Genomic DNA, 13,764 nt, shown 5'->3' with positions numbered 1-13,764 from the left:
CCGACCCCTGAAGCTATCTGAGTCTGACACATATTCCACATCTCATATATTCCAACTTTCTTACCCTAGTTTTTAAGGACAAAAGCCCTGGCGACAGTATTTATTCAACTCTTTCTCTCATTCCGCATATGCAACCTGTCACCATGACCACCCTTGACTGAGCCATGACCATCTCTCATTTGCTCAGTGAATCAGATTGTACCGACTAGAAGAAAAAGCCCAAGTGTCTCACCCACTAGCCATACTACTGCAAGTGCCATTTTAGTGTCCCTAAAGAATTGACAACTACCCTAAAACAAAGTACCTAAGAGCCATACTATAGTGCTCATAGGAAAATATTTCCAAATAGCACGTCATCTTGCTATAAAAATTGAGTCCATCTTTCAGTTTGGATTCCATTTTAATGAATCCGGGATAATTCATTAATAGGATTCTCAAACAAATACAGGTGATCTTATCTATGACTCCTAGAACATGGCATTCAAATCTAACTTTATTCTTTTAAGGCTGTAGTATACCATCATCTGCCAAAAAGAAAAGACATTCCTCTGTTTTTAAAGAATAGCAACAAAGTTCATCTTTATTTCCACTTTACAAGTGTATTCTAACTGGGGGCGCTATTGTTCTGATATGCTAAAGCAAAAGATTGCTAAATGGTACTAAATTATATGTGTTGATCCTTTTCCACCCCAAAACATATCTGGGGCATATTATGTCCCTTTCATGTTTAGCTCTCATCAGCTTCCTTCAAGACCTTCAACTACTTTATAGACATATCCAGGCAGGTAGAGGTTCTGTTCCAATTCCTAAAGGGATGCATTTAATTATCACTCTAAATTTTAAGGCATAAAACAAGGTTGTGGGCTAGGAGCAGTGGCTCATGCCTGTAATTTCAGCAGTTTGAGAAGCTGAGCAGTGTAGATCACAAGACCAGGAGCTCGAGATCATCTTGACCAGGATGATGAATCCTCGTCTCTACTAAAAATATAAAAACGTTAGCCAGGCTTGGTGCTGCACCACCTGTAATTCCAGCTATTCGGGAGGCTGAGGCAGGAGAATCGCTTGAACCCGGGAGCAGAGGTTGCAGTGAGCTGAGATCTGGCCATTTCACTATCAGCCTGGGCAATAGGGGGAGACTCCACCTCAAAAAAAAAAAAAAAAAAAAAGGTTGCGGAGCAGTGACGAGATAAAAAAGTTTTGAGTGCAAGAAATCCCTATATAGGAGAGAGGATCATGTTAGCCCTCCTACTTTCTGAGTTCTCTTTTCAGTAGTATTGGAATATTTCCTTAAGTCTTCCTTCTTTCCTTGAAGTGCCATTAATTAATTATGATTGTGAACCACTTAAACTTATGTGTCTTTTAAGGGTAAGCCTGTCAAAGCAGGGATGATCAGGCCAAGAACTTTACATTCAACATAGGTTCATCTTTTATATCCTGATGAAGAATGTAAAACTTCATCCTATACTGTGTGTGCTGTGACATAGAATAGGTTTAGGAGGGAAAACCAAATACAGCAGAAAAGAAACGTAATTAGAAGCTACACCACTTGGATTTTAGATATTATACTGCACTAACCAACTATGTGATACTGGGCATATAAATCCCTTCTCCTTGTGTATCAGTTTCTTTGTCCATCAAGCATACCTAAAGATTGCACATCTAACTTCTTCCAAGGACTGTCAATGGAAATTAAATCTGTAAGTCTGAAAGACAATTCAAAAAGCAAAAATCACAAAAGAGATTACTTGATAATTATACATGTAGTAAAATGAAAACCTCCTTTTGCTTCCTATTTCCAGGCAGAGAAAGACTGCATATCTCAGGACACATATTGATGCAAAACAACTTATATTTTGAGCCTTGATTAATCCCTGAAGCCAATGACGTTTCACTTTTCTATGACCCCAACACGTACTGCATACTTCCAATCATGACATCCACTGAGTTCTTAGTATTGAGATGTCATGAATCAGAAACATCAAAATCAAAGAAGACAGCTATTTTATCAGTTGTTTTACCCAGTGTTGACATCCACTGAGTTTTTAGGGTTGAGATGCCATGAATCAGAAACGTCAAAATCAAAGAATGGGAGTGTTTTATTCAGTAAGGAGGCAAGTCATAAACAATTATATACCAAGTTTCACCAAAACTAAGATCATTAAGAATGAGAAAGAAAAGACTGCCAGCTAAATTTAAGGTTCCATTGATTATAAGAAGGGAAGATTTATTTTTCTTTTTTTATTATACTTTAAGTTCTGGGATATATATGCAGAATGTGCAGGTTTGTAACATAGGTATACACATGCCATGGTTGTTTGCTGCACCCACTGACTCATCACCTACATTAGGTATTTCTCCTAATGCTATCCCTTCTCCAGTCCCCCACACCCCAAGAGGCCCCAGTGTGTGATGTTCCCCTCCCTATGTCCATGTGTTCTCATTGTTCAACGCCCACTCATGAGTGAGAACATGTAATGTTTGGTTTTCTGTTGCTGTGTTAGTTTGCTGAGATTGATGGTTTTCCAGCTTCATCCATGTCCCTGCAAAAGACATGAACTCATCCTTTTTACATTACTGCATAGTATTCTATGGTGTATATGTGCCACATTTTCTTTATCCAGTCTATCACTGATGGGCATTTGGGTTGGTTCTAACTCTTTGCTATTGTGAACAGTGCTGCAGTAAACATACGTGTGCATGTGTCTTTACAGCAGCATGATTTATAATCCTTTGGGTATATACCCAATAATGGGATTGCTGGGTCAAATGGTATTTCTGGTTCTAGATACTCGAGGAATTGCCACACTGTCTTCCACAAAGGTTGAACTAGTTTACACTCCCACTAACAGTGTAAAAGCATTTCTATTTCTCCACGTTTTCTCTAGCATCATTGTTTCCTGAGTTTTTAATGATCACTATTCTAAGTGGCATGAGATGGTATCTAATTGTGGTTTTGATTTGCATTTCTCTAATGACCCGTGATGATGGGCTTTCTTTCATATGTTTGTTGGCTGCATAAATGTCTTCTTTTGAGAAGGGTCTGTTCATATCCTTGACCCACTTTTTGATGGGTTGTTTGTTTTTTCCTTGTAAATTTGTTTAAGTTCTTTGTAGATTCTAGATATTAGCCCTCTGTCAAATGAATAGCCTGCAAAAATTTTCTCACATTCTGTAGGCTGCCTGGTCACTCTGATAATAGCTTTTTTTTTGCTGTGCAGAAACTCTTTAGTTTAATTAGATCCCGTATGTCAATTTTGCCTTTTGTTGCCATTGCTTTTGGTGTTTTAGTCATGAAGTCTTTGCCCATGCCTAAGTCTTTGCCAATGCCTATGTCCTGAATCATATTGCCTAGGTTTTCTTCTAGAGTTTTTATGGTTTTAGGTCTTATGTTTTAGTCTTTAATCCATCTTAAATTAGTTTTTGTATAAGGTGTAAGAAAGGGGTCCAGTTTCAGTTCTCAGCATATGGCTAGCCAGTTTTCCCAACATCATTTATTAAATAGTCACAGTAGCCAGACTGCCTCTCTAGATTTCTCCTGTCTGGGCTGGGCATCTCTGAAAGAATTGCAGCAGCCCCAGTATGGACTTAAAGATAAAACTCTGTATCCCTTGGACACAGCACTTTCAGGAAGGATCAGCTTTGGGCACAGCTTCAGCAGACTTAACCATTCCTGCCTCCTGGCTCTGAAGAGAGCAGCGGATCTCCCAGCACAGCGTTCAAACTCTGTTAAGGGACAGACTGCCTCCTTAAGTAGGTCCCTGACCCCTGTGTCTCCTGACTGGGAGATACCTCCCAACAGGGGTTGAAAGATACCTCATACAGCAGAGCTCTGGCTGGCATGTGGCAGGTGCCCAAGAAGCTTCCAGAGGAAGGAAGAGGCAGCAATCTTTGCTGTTCTGCAGCCTCCGCTGGTGATATCCAGGGAAACAGGATCTGGAGTGGACCTCCAGCTAACTCGAGCAGACCTGCCGCAGAGGGGTCTCACTGTTAGAAGGAAAATTATCAAACAGAAAGGAATAGCATCAACATCAACAAAAAGGAAGTCCACACAGAAACTCCATCTGAAGGCCACCAACGGCAAAGAACAAATCCACAAAGATGAGGAAAAATGAGTGCATAAGTCAGAAAATTCCAAAAACCACCAGGCACGGTAGCTCACACCTATAATCCCAGCACTTTGGGAGGCCAAGACGGGTGGGTCACGAGGTCAGGAGATCGAGACCATCCTGGCTAACATGGTGAAACTAAAAATACAAAAAAGTTAGCCTGGCATGGTGGTAGGCACCTGTAGTCCCAGCTACTCAGGAGGCTGAGGCAAGACAATGGTGTGAACCTGGGAGACAGAGTTTGCAGTGAGCCGAGATCGAGCCTCTGCACCCCAACCTGGGTAACATTGCAAGATACTGTCTCAAAAAAAAAAAAAAAGAAAGAAAAAAATTACAAAACTAGAATGCCTCTTCTCCTGCAAAGGATCACAAATCCTCGCCAGCAAGGGAACAAAATTGGGTGGAGAAGGATTGTGACAAATTGACAGAAGTAGGCTTCAGAGGATGGGAAATAACAAACTCCTCTGAGCTAAAGGAATATATTTTAACTCAATGAGAGAAAGTTAAGAACCTTGAAAAAAGGTTAGACGAATTACTAACTAGAATAACCAGTTTAGAACACATAAATGACCTGATGCAGCTGAAAAAGCACAAGAACTTCATGAAGCATACACAAGTATCAATAGTCAAATCAATCAAGCATAAGAAATGATATCAGAGATTGAAGATCAATTTAATGAAGCAAAGCATGAAGACAAGATTGGAGAAAAAAGAATAAAAATAAACAAACAAATCCTCCACAAACTATGGAACTATGTGAAAAGACCAAATCTATGAGTGATTAGTGCACCTGAAAGTGATGGGGAGAATGGAACCAGTTGTAAAACACTCTTTAGGATATTATCCAGGAGAACTTTCCAAACTTAGCAAGACAGGCCAATATTCAAATTTAGGAAATACAAAGGACGTCACAAAAATATTCCTCAAGAAGAGCAACCCCAAGATACATAATCATCAGATTAACCAGGGTTAAAATGAGTGAAAAATGTTGAGGGCAAAAGAGAAGCCCGATAAGACTAACAGTGATCTCTCTGTGTTTCTGCAAGAGATCACTACAAGCAAGAAGAGAGTGGGAGCCAACATTCAACATTCTTAAAGAATAGACTTGTTAGCCCAGAATTTCATATCCAGTCAAACTAAGCTTCATAAGTGAAGGAGAAATAAAGTCCTTTACAGACAAGGAAATGCTGAGAGATTTTGTCACCACCAGGCCTGTCTTACAGGAGTTCCTGAAGGAATCACTAAACATGGAAAGGAACAACCAGTACCAGCCACTGCAAAAACATACCAAATTGTAAAGGCCATCAATACTATGAAGAAACTGCATGAACTAACGGGAAAAATAACCAGCTAGCATTAGAATGACATAATCAAACTCACACATAATAACAGTAACCTTATATGTAAATCAGCTAACTGCCCCAAGTAAAGGACACAGACTGGCAAATTGGATAAACAGTCAAGAGCCATCTGGTGTACTGTATTCAGGAGACCCATCTCATATGCAAAGACACACATAGCCTCAAAATAAAGGATGGAGGAGTATTTACCAAGCAAATGGAAAGCAAAGAAAAAAACGGCAGGGATTGCAATCTTAGTCTCTGATAAAACAGACTTCAAACTAACAAAGATCAAAAGAGACAAAGAAGGCCACACAATGGTACCACGTAATGGTAAAGGGAACAATTCAACAAGAAGATCTAACTATCCTAAATATATATGCACCCAATACAGGAGCACCTAGATTCATAAAGTAAGTTCTTAGAGACCTACAAAGAGACTTAGACTTGCACACATTAATAATGGGAGACTTTAACACTCCCCTGTCAATATTAAACAAGTCAATGAGACAGAAAATTAACAAGGATATTCTGGACTTGAACTCAGTTCTGGACCAAGCGGGCCTAATAGACATCTACAGAACTCTCCACCCCAAATCAACAGAATATACATTCTTCTCAGCACCACATCACAATTATTCTAAAATTGTCCACATAATTGGAAGTAAAACACTCTTCAGCCAATGCAAAAGAATGGAAATCATAACAAACAATCTCTCAGACCAGAGTGCAATCAAATTAGAACTCAGGATTACAAAACGCACTCAAAACCACATGACTACATGGAAACTGAACAACCTGTTACCGAATGACTACTGGATACATAACCAAATGAAGGCAGAAATAAAGATATTCTTTGAAACCAATGAGAACAATGACACAACATACCAGAATCTCTGGGACACAGCTGAAGCAGTGTGTAGAGATAAATTTATAGCAGTAAATGCTCACAGAAGAAAGTGGGAGAAAGGAGTATTTCAATCTAGGAAAATGTACATTTTGGATTTGGTAAAAAATAAATAAATAAATAATAAAAATAATAGAACAGTGATAATGGTTAGTTAACAAATTAAACCAACGAAACAGAATCTATCTGCCTGTCTATGTATCTATCATTACATGTCATGTTCAAAAAATTGATACATTAAAAAAACCTATATAATCCAGAGGACTGCTGAAATATCTTAATTTTATTACTGTTCTAACACAAACGTTTAACTTCCTCTTTTAAAAATGACATTATTACCTCTGATATCAGCCTAAAAATAGAAAGTTGCCTTGTAACATATAAGCATAGGTAATCAAATGAGAAGTGAAAGAGATCAGGATTTGAGAACAAAATGAACCAATTCTAGATATGTTGCTGTTAACATGTCTCCAAAAGTCTCTTTCACATAGGAAAACTTATTTTGTGATTAAAATTATCAAGAACAATGCTTTATGTTTAGAAGTGGGTGCTTGGGTGCTGGTAATACAGATTAAGAAGTAACAATAATCTAAATGGTTAGGTGAATTTTGCAATATAATTGTGACTGTTCTTTGGTATGTGTTTTTTGTTTGTTTGTTTGTTTGAGACAGGGTCTCAGTCTGTTGCCCAGATTATGCAATAACATAATCATAGCTCACTGCAATCCGGAACTTCTGGCCTCAAGCAATCCTCCTGCCTCAGCTTCCCTAGGGCTGATACTACAGTCATTAGCTACTGTGTCCTCACCTGTTCTTTCTCTTGGAGCAGGAATTGACAAACTTTTTCTATAAAGGGCCAGATAATAGATATTCTCAGCCACAAGGGCCATATAATGTCACAATTACTCAATTCTGTTGTTGTAACACAAAATCAGTCAGGGACAATATGTAAAGAAACCATTGTAGTTGTATTCAAACAAAGCTTTATTTATGAAATAAAAGGCAATTCAGTTTGCTTGCAAGTCACGGTTTGCAAACCCACACCTTAAAAGACAAACCTGGACTGCCTTGCAAATAAACGTATCTAACAGGGTAACTCTTTCAGTCAAAGAATAATGTAACCTAGAGTCCCTTTTCAGTGTGAACTTTTACAAAGGGAAAACTTTGACAATCATCGATTGGAGTCATGACAATTTGTATGTATTCCTAACAAATAACGTGAGAATGGGGAGGATGAACAGGATTGTATTAGACCTGCCTCCATAAGTGACTAGGCTTAAAAATGCTGAAACAGCCATCAGTGTTTTCAAGGTTCAGCCTACTTCAACACAACAGTCAGATACTTACTGCAGATTAAAACAGATGCAGAAAACACACAGGGATGTAAAAACAATCAAAGCCACTAAAATGGAACATCAAGTCTTGAGTTATTTAACCGTTGGGCTGAAGCAACTCAACAAACTCCTCACATTAAATGGCATCTGTTTTCACCACATTTCAAGTTTCAATTAACTTTTCCTGCCAGAAGCGATTACAATTTGAACACCTGAGTCCCATTTTAATAAACAGGATTTGGTTCAGAACACCTCACAGTTACCTCAGAGAATGGTAGTTACAGAAACCTGCTCTTGAATTTGGAATTTACAGGGAGAAAGGTTTCAAATGACTTTCAATTGTATCTTCCTTCTCAGTGATCGTGTGTAAAAATATGAGCCCAGAGTCATTGATATTTAGGCATAATAAATTTATAAAACAAACATCTTGTTCCTCAAGATTCTATAAACAAGTCAGGAAGAGTGGCTTATGCCTATAATCCCAACACTTTGGGAGGCCAAGGTAAGCAGATCACTTAAGGCCAGGAGTTTGAGACCAGCTTGACCAACACAGCAAAATCTTGCCTCCACTAAGAATACAACAATCAGCTGAGCATCGTGGTGCATGCCTGTAATTCCAGCTACTTGGGCGGCCAAGGCACTAGAATCACATGAACTCAGGAGGCAGAAGGTGCAGTGAGTGGAGATCACAAAATAATGGCCATTGCACTCCAGCCTGGATGACACACACAAAAAAGATTCTATAAATATATTTTTTCATGCATATGGATGTATAGCTTATGTATGGAATAGAATATAAAATAAAAGCTAAGAGCACAATAGTCACTCCAGTAGGGAGTTTGCTCTAATTGTGTTGACCAGGATTACCAATGTGGGCAAAAATTCAGAATCAATAGTTGATTCAGATACCTCACAGAGCTGTGACCCACAAGCCTATAACACATAATACAAATACCATTGTGTTACTTTTGTACAGCTTGATAAGCTCTGTACTATGCATTGACATTGATTATCTATTTTAATAAACACCGTACATGACCAATAGGATAAATCCCTCATTTGGAAATGAGGTTGAAGACATAGGTTAATGGATTTAACTGAATTCATAGAGTGAGTTGATTTTGCAGTTAGGATTAGACTTAAGTTCCCCTCATTCACATCTGAGATCTTTTATGCAGAGAAAATAAGCCCCAAAAAGCCTGGAATTTTTGTGTGATTTGTTTATAGCCATATCTCTACCAAACTGCAGGGGATGATGTAGGTATTCAAAAAGTTCATGTTGAATAAATGAATGAATAGATCTTTTTAAAATGGTTAAAGTGGGCGCACAGAAAAAGTAAAAGCAGAACACATAAAAAAAACATGAGATGGTCTCACTCTCCTTGTCTTTGCAGCAAATCATCAGTTTTGTTTCTTTCTGCCGCATCTTTTCTATGTCTCAAGGGGCTCACTATCACCTCTGGTGATTGGCCAAGTGCAATAGACCAGGAACAACAATCAATCAGTGAGAGGGGTCAGAAGACAGAAGTTTTAGACCCAGATTTTCTACCTGGAGGGTTGACTATGGACAAGCCATTCCCTTAAGGAGTCTCGACTTCCCAGTCCTTTCTGGCTTCCACACATAACTCTTTGGGACTTACTGTCTGCTCTGATTAACTACAGGAGTATGGGAAAGGTCATGTAAGATTATGAAGATATTTTACATACAATACATATTGATGAAGTCATTATTGTACTAATTCTGCAGTCATTTTCTCAGAATAAGATTGAGAGTGAAACACAGGCCATGGGATTACAATAACATTATTTGCTGTAGTGGATAAAGACCAGACCAATGTCTCTGGATCCTTGGAAGAGTTCCCTTTCACCCCCCAGTTCTGTTTAGAGATACTCCATGACATCATTTCATTCTGATGTTGGGGGCACTTCCTCTGGCCAAGACCCTGAACTAAACTTTCCTGACTGCCAAAGTGGACTCTTTCAACTCTTTCTTTGCTGGTCCCGAAAACTTTCAAATTCTCATAATTCTCAGGCCCACTGTCCTTGGAAACCTTGGAATCAGGCAGTCTGCCTGGCCTTATGTCAGGGCCTATGCCTCTTGTATTCCCTGGGGAAGAGAGTCCAGTAAAGCAGCTCTTCCCCTTTTTTGCATTATTGGTGATTTTAGACAGTTGTCTTCTAGGACAACATTATACAGTCTCCTAATAAGGATGATAGAGAGGTGAATGACTGGATACAAGGGTGGATGGATGAATGGAGAGATGGATGGATGGATAGATACATACATACATACATACATAGATATGTGTGGATAGATAGATAAACAGATAGATGGATGGATGGCTAGCTGGATGGATGGATGGATGGATGGATGGATAAAGAGATACTAATCTAACTGATAGGCAGGTGAAGTAAGATGTCTCTCTCCTGTATAGTTAAAAGCCCAGTATATGGGGAGGAGCCCCAAGGGAGAAAAATGAGATGAAAATATTTGAGAAACCCCATTAGCAGTAATATGAGTCTCTTCTCCCCAGTGGCATGTATATTTCAAAAGCATGCAGAAAATCTCTCAGATAGCTATGATGTAAGGTGGGAAGGTGGTGACAGTCTATACCTTTAGAATGCTTCTAGTCTTACCTCCATACATCATAAAATTTTTTGTCTTGTTAGTCAATAATGCACACAGTGTGTAGCCAGGTTTTGAGAAGGCTCCATTCTTTTTACAATAATTTACATACACACACACACACACACACACACACACACACCCCTGCAGTTAATGAACTCCCAAAGCTGCAGAAGAATAAGAGGGTCCATTCATACCCATAACCCCATGTAAGCACAGTCAGATTTGGGTCCAGTGTTTTAAGTACCACTGACATTCTCCTACCTCACAAAAGCTTTGGCACTGGTGTTTCTTCAGGTCCTCTGATTCCTTGCAGGGCTCCAGACACTAGAATAGAAGGACAATAAAAATAAATGAAGCATGGAAACAAAGAAACAAAGCCAAGGGGGAAAATGAATTCACCTGTGATTGTTGCTTTTCAATGCTCATTTATTCTGGTTAGTTTAGAAAACTGAACAAATCACCTGCTCTTTTTCACTTGGCATAAAATGAACGTGAGCAAAAGCGTCATTATGAAACAGAGAACAAAAACATACTTCAACACAATTAAAAAGCAAAAGTTACACCTCCTGGCACAAACTTATAGGGAAAGCAGTGATTCTTACCATCAGCCAGAGGAATTAGGGTAAGAAATACATATACATATACATATCCATCATATACATGGGGTTTTTTTTGTTTTTGTTTTTGTTTGTTTTTTTTTCGAGACGGAAGTCTTGCTCTGTCATGCAGGCTGGAGTGCAGTGACATAAACTCACCACACTGCCAGCTCCACCTCCGGGATTCACACCATTCTCCTGCCTCAGCCTCCTAAGCAGCTGGGACTACAGGCACCCACCACCACGCCCACCTAATATTTTGTAGTTTTAGTAGAGACAGGGTTTTACCGTGTTAGCCAGGATGGTCTTGATCTCTTGACCTCGTGATCTCCCTTCCTCAGCCTCCAAAAGTGCTGGATTACAGGTGTGAGACACCTCACCCGGTCAAGAAATGTTTTCTATTCAGTAAGAAATACTTTCCAAAGGTTGTTGTTTCAAAGGAACTTTTTCTCAGAATACTTAATATAACATTTCTTTTAAATACTCAGTATAGGGCTATTTTTTGTATACTCTTCTACCAGTGATTACGTGAAAATGCATTGTATTAAATGTATGTCTACATATATGTGCACATATGTATTGTTAAGTTGGGTCCTTATCTCAGTGAATCCAACAGCATTAGGATAAATCCAGTTTAATCGCTCCATTAAAATACATTGACTAAATCTATTAGATTCTGACATGAGAGTTTCATAACAGAAAATGAAGTTTACTTACACACATCTGTATATAACTTATTACTATATACATCCTAATTAACAAAGACACTAGCCAGACTCCATTGTTCAAGAATGACTATAATAATAAACAGTAAGATTGTTGAATAAATGAACTATATACACAAATAATATATAGCTACATATAGTATATATAATATATAGACACTTAATATATAAAGTATATATAACATGTGTGTACATATGTGATGTCTGTGTGTGCCTGATAGTAGCTATGCCTCATGGTTGAAAAAATAAAATGTTACATTCATTTGCATGGAGATTTGATTGTCAAAATTATATTTAATGTAAATTATAATTGTAAACATTAATAGTCATATGTAGTAAAATGTCAGTCATCTAAATATAGGCATGGCCCTAGCTCTCCTACATTCATGATTATTTTCATTATTATATATCTTCATTATTATAATAATAAATTTCATTATTATATTCATTGGTGATAAATTTTCCAATTACAGTAGAAATTCCCAGTTAAATTTCAGACATATATAATATAGAATTCAGGATATGTGGTGTACCAATACCACTTTTTCACCGTATTTTAGTCCTCCTCCTTATTTTAAAATACAGATATAGTTAGAAGATACACTGGAAGACTCTATGAAGAAACTTATTTTCAATACCCATTGCCAATTTTTAAAATCAAAGATATGTATGAAACTAACTGCCCCATGCCAACTGTCAACTCTGTATAACAATACTGCTCAAAGCATGACCAGTGTCTGATATTATGGGCACCTCTTGGAGTTTATTTCAAATGAAAACTCATGGGCCTTCTTCTCAATCTACAATCAGAATTTCTGGGATCAGGGTTCAGAAACCTCTCTTAACAAGTTCTACTGAAAATTCCGATGCTTACTAACCTTTAAAAAGAACTACCATCAAGTTTGATATTTGCATTTAGCATCGTCTTTATGGAATAAATGTTTGTTGGATATTTCCCAAGTGAAATAACAGAGACGTAATCTTGCAAGTAGCTGAATCTCTGCCCATGAACAATCCCCAGACCACTGTTGTTTGGAGTAATGTGTCTTTTTTACTTTACATAAGTTTCATTAATAGCATATATTTCTTATGACAATATTTTAGATTCTATAGTCAATAATGTTGCATATGAACAATTCATTTTTAATTATTTTAATTTTAAAATTTTTGAGCTCTTTAATAGTTTTTTCCAAGACGTACGTGAGCCTGTCCCAACTTACAGTGCTTACCTCTCCAAAGCATATTCAAAAACAATTTTTTTAACCAGTATAGCAATCCCAAACGAAAGCCAATTTTCTAGTAGCAATGAAACGTTGTTTAAAAACTTATCCAACTTACATATCTTATGAGTTCCTTAAAGAATTAATTTTGTTACTTACGGCTATATCGACTTTGCTCCAAAGCAAAAATATTTAGTGGTTATTTAATAAGTACGCTTAGACCGAATTCTTCCTCAAGACCATCTGAAGTGAACACATGGCACTCCTGCCATTGGCAAAGTAAGTCTTTATCATTTCACTCAAGGAACAAACATTTATTCCATAAAGAAACTGTTAAATGCTGTGTGGCTAACAATGTCTGAAAATAGGCATGTGATTTTTGTTTTCTCTCATTGCTAAAAATATAAATTATAAAAATATGCTGCTACATGTGTATACAGGTGCATTTTCACAACTATAGACATCAGAGCACAAAAAGTCTCAAGCCTTTGAAAACTCCATAATCCCACATAGCCAAGGTCTTGGCAGCTTGTGGAATAGTCAAATGCTGTATACAAAACAAATATCACTTACACAAATAGGCATATTTCTGGAATGCTAATCAAAGCAATGCATAACACACTTGTTTTGTTCTTAATCTAGAATATCTGGCTGCCAAGTATAGCATCGGTATATGTAATTCATTTAAAGCTCCAATTTGATTGCATGCCTGCTTCACTTCCAATAGCTAGTAATCAGCAGTATCTAAAGTCATTTCTCAAAATGTTATTAATGAGAGCCAACATTTTCTTTTAATAATCTTCCATGAAATCTCTCTGATAACACAATGTATATGCAATCATCTGAGTAAATATTTGCAGGCTAAGTGATGCAGGAGAAAACAACAATGACACATTTTCTCTCACACT

General features: G+C 37.7%; 1 protein-coding gene across 8 annotated transcripts in view; it reads right to left on the bottom strand.

Annotated features, from left to right (window-relative positions):
• LOC106995406 (thymosin beta-4-like) overlaps positions 1–13,764 on the bottom strand; it is a 212,177-nt gene that overhangs the window by 67,862 nt on the left and 130,551 nt on the right. For all 8 annotated transcript variants that reach the window (XR_013413264.1, XR_013413257.1, XR_013413261.1 and 5 more), the window contains one exon: positions 10,577–10,639. The gene's annotated coding sequence lies outside the window, so the exon portion shown is untranslated. The remainder of the gene's footprint in view (positions 1–10,576; positions 10,640–13,764) is intronic.

Source organism: Macaca mulatta, chromosome Y, assembly GCF_049350105.2.
Source record: "Macaca mulatta isolate MMU2019108-1 chromosome Y, T2T-MMU8v2.0, whole genome shotgun sequence".
NCBI classification, from domain to species: domain Eukaryota; kingdom Metazoa; phylum Chordata; class Mammalia; order Primates; family Cercopithecidae; genus Macaca; species Macaca mulatta.
This window is presented reverse-complemented; position numbering and strand designations above follow the sequence as displayed.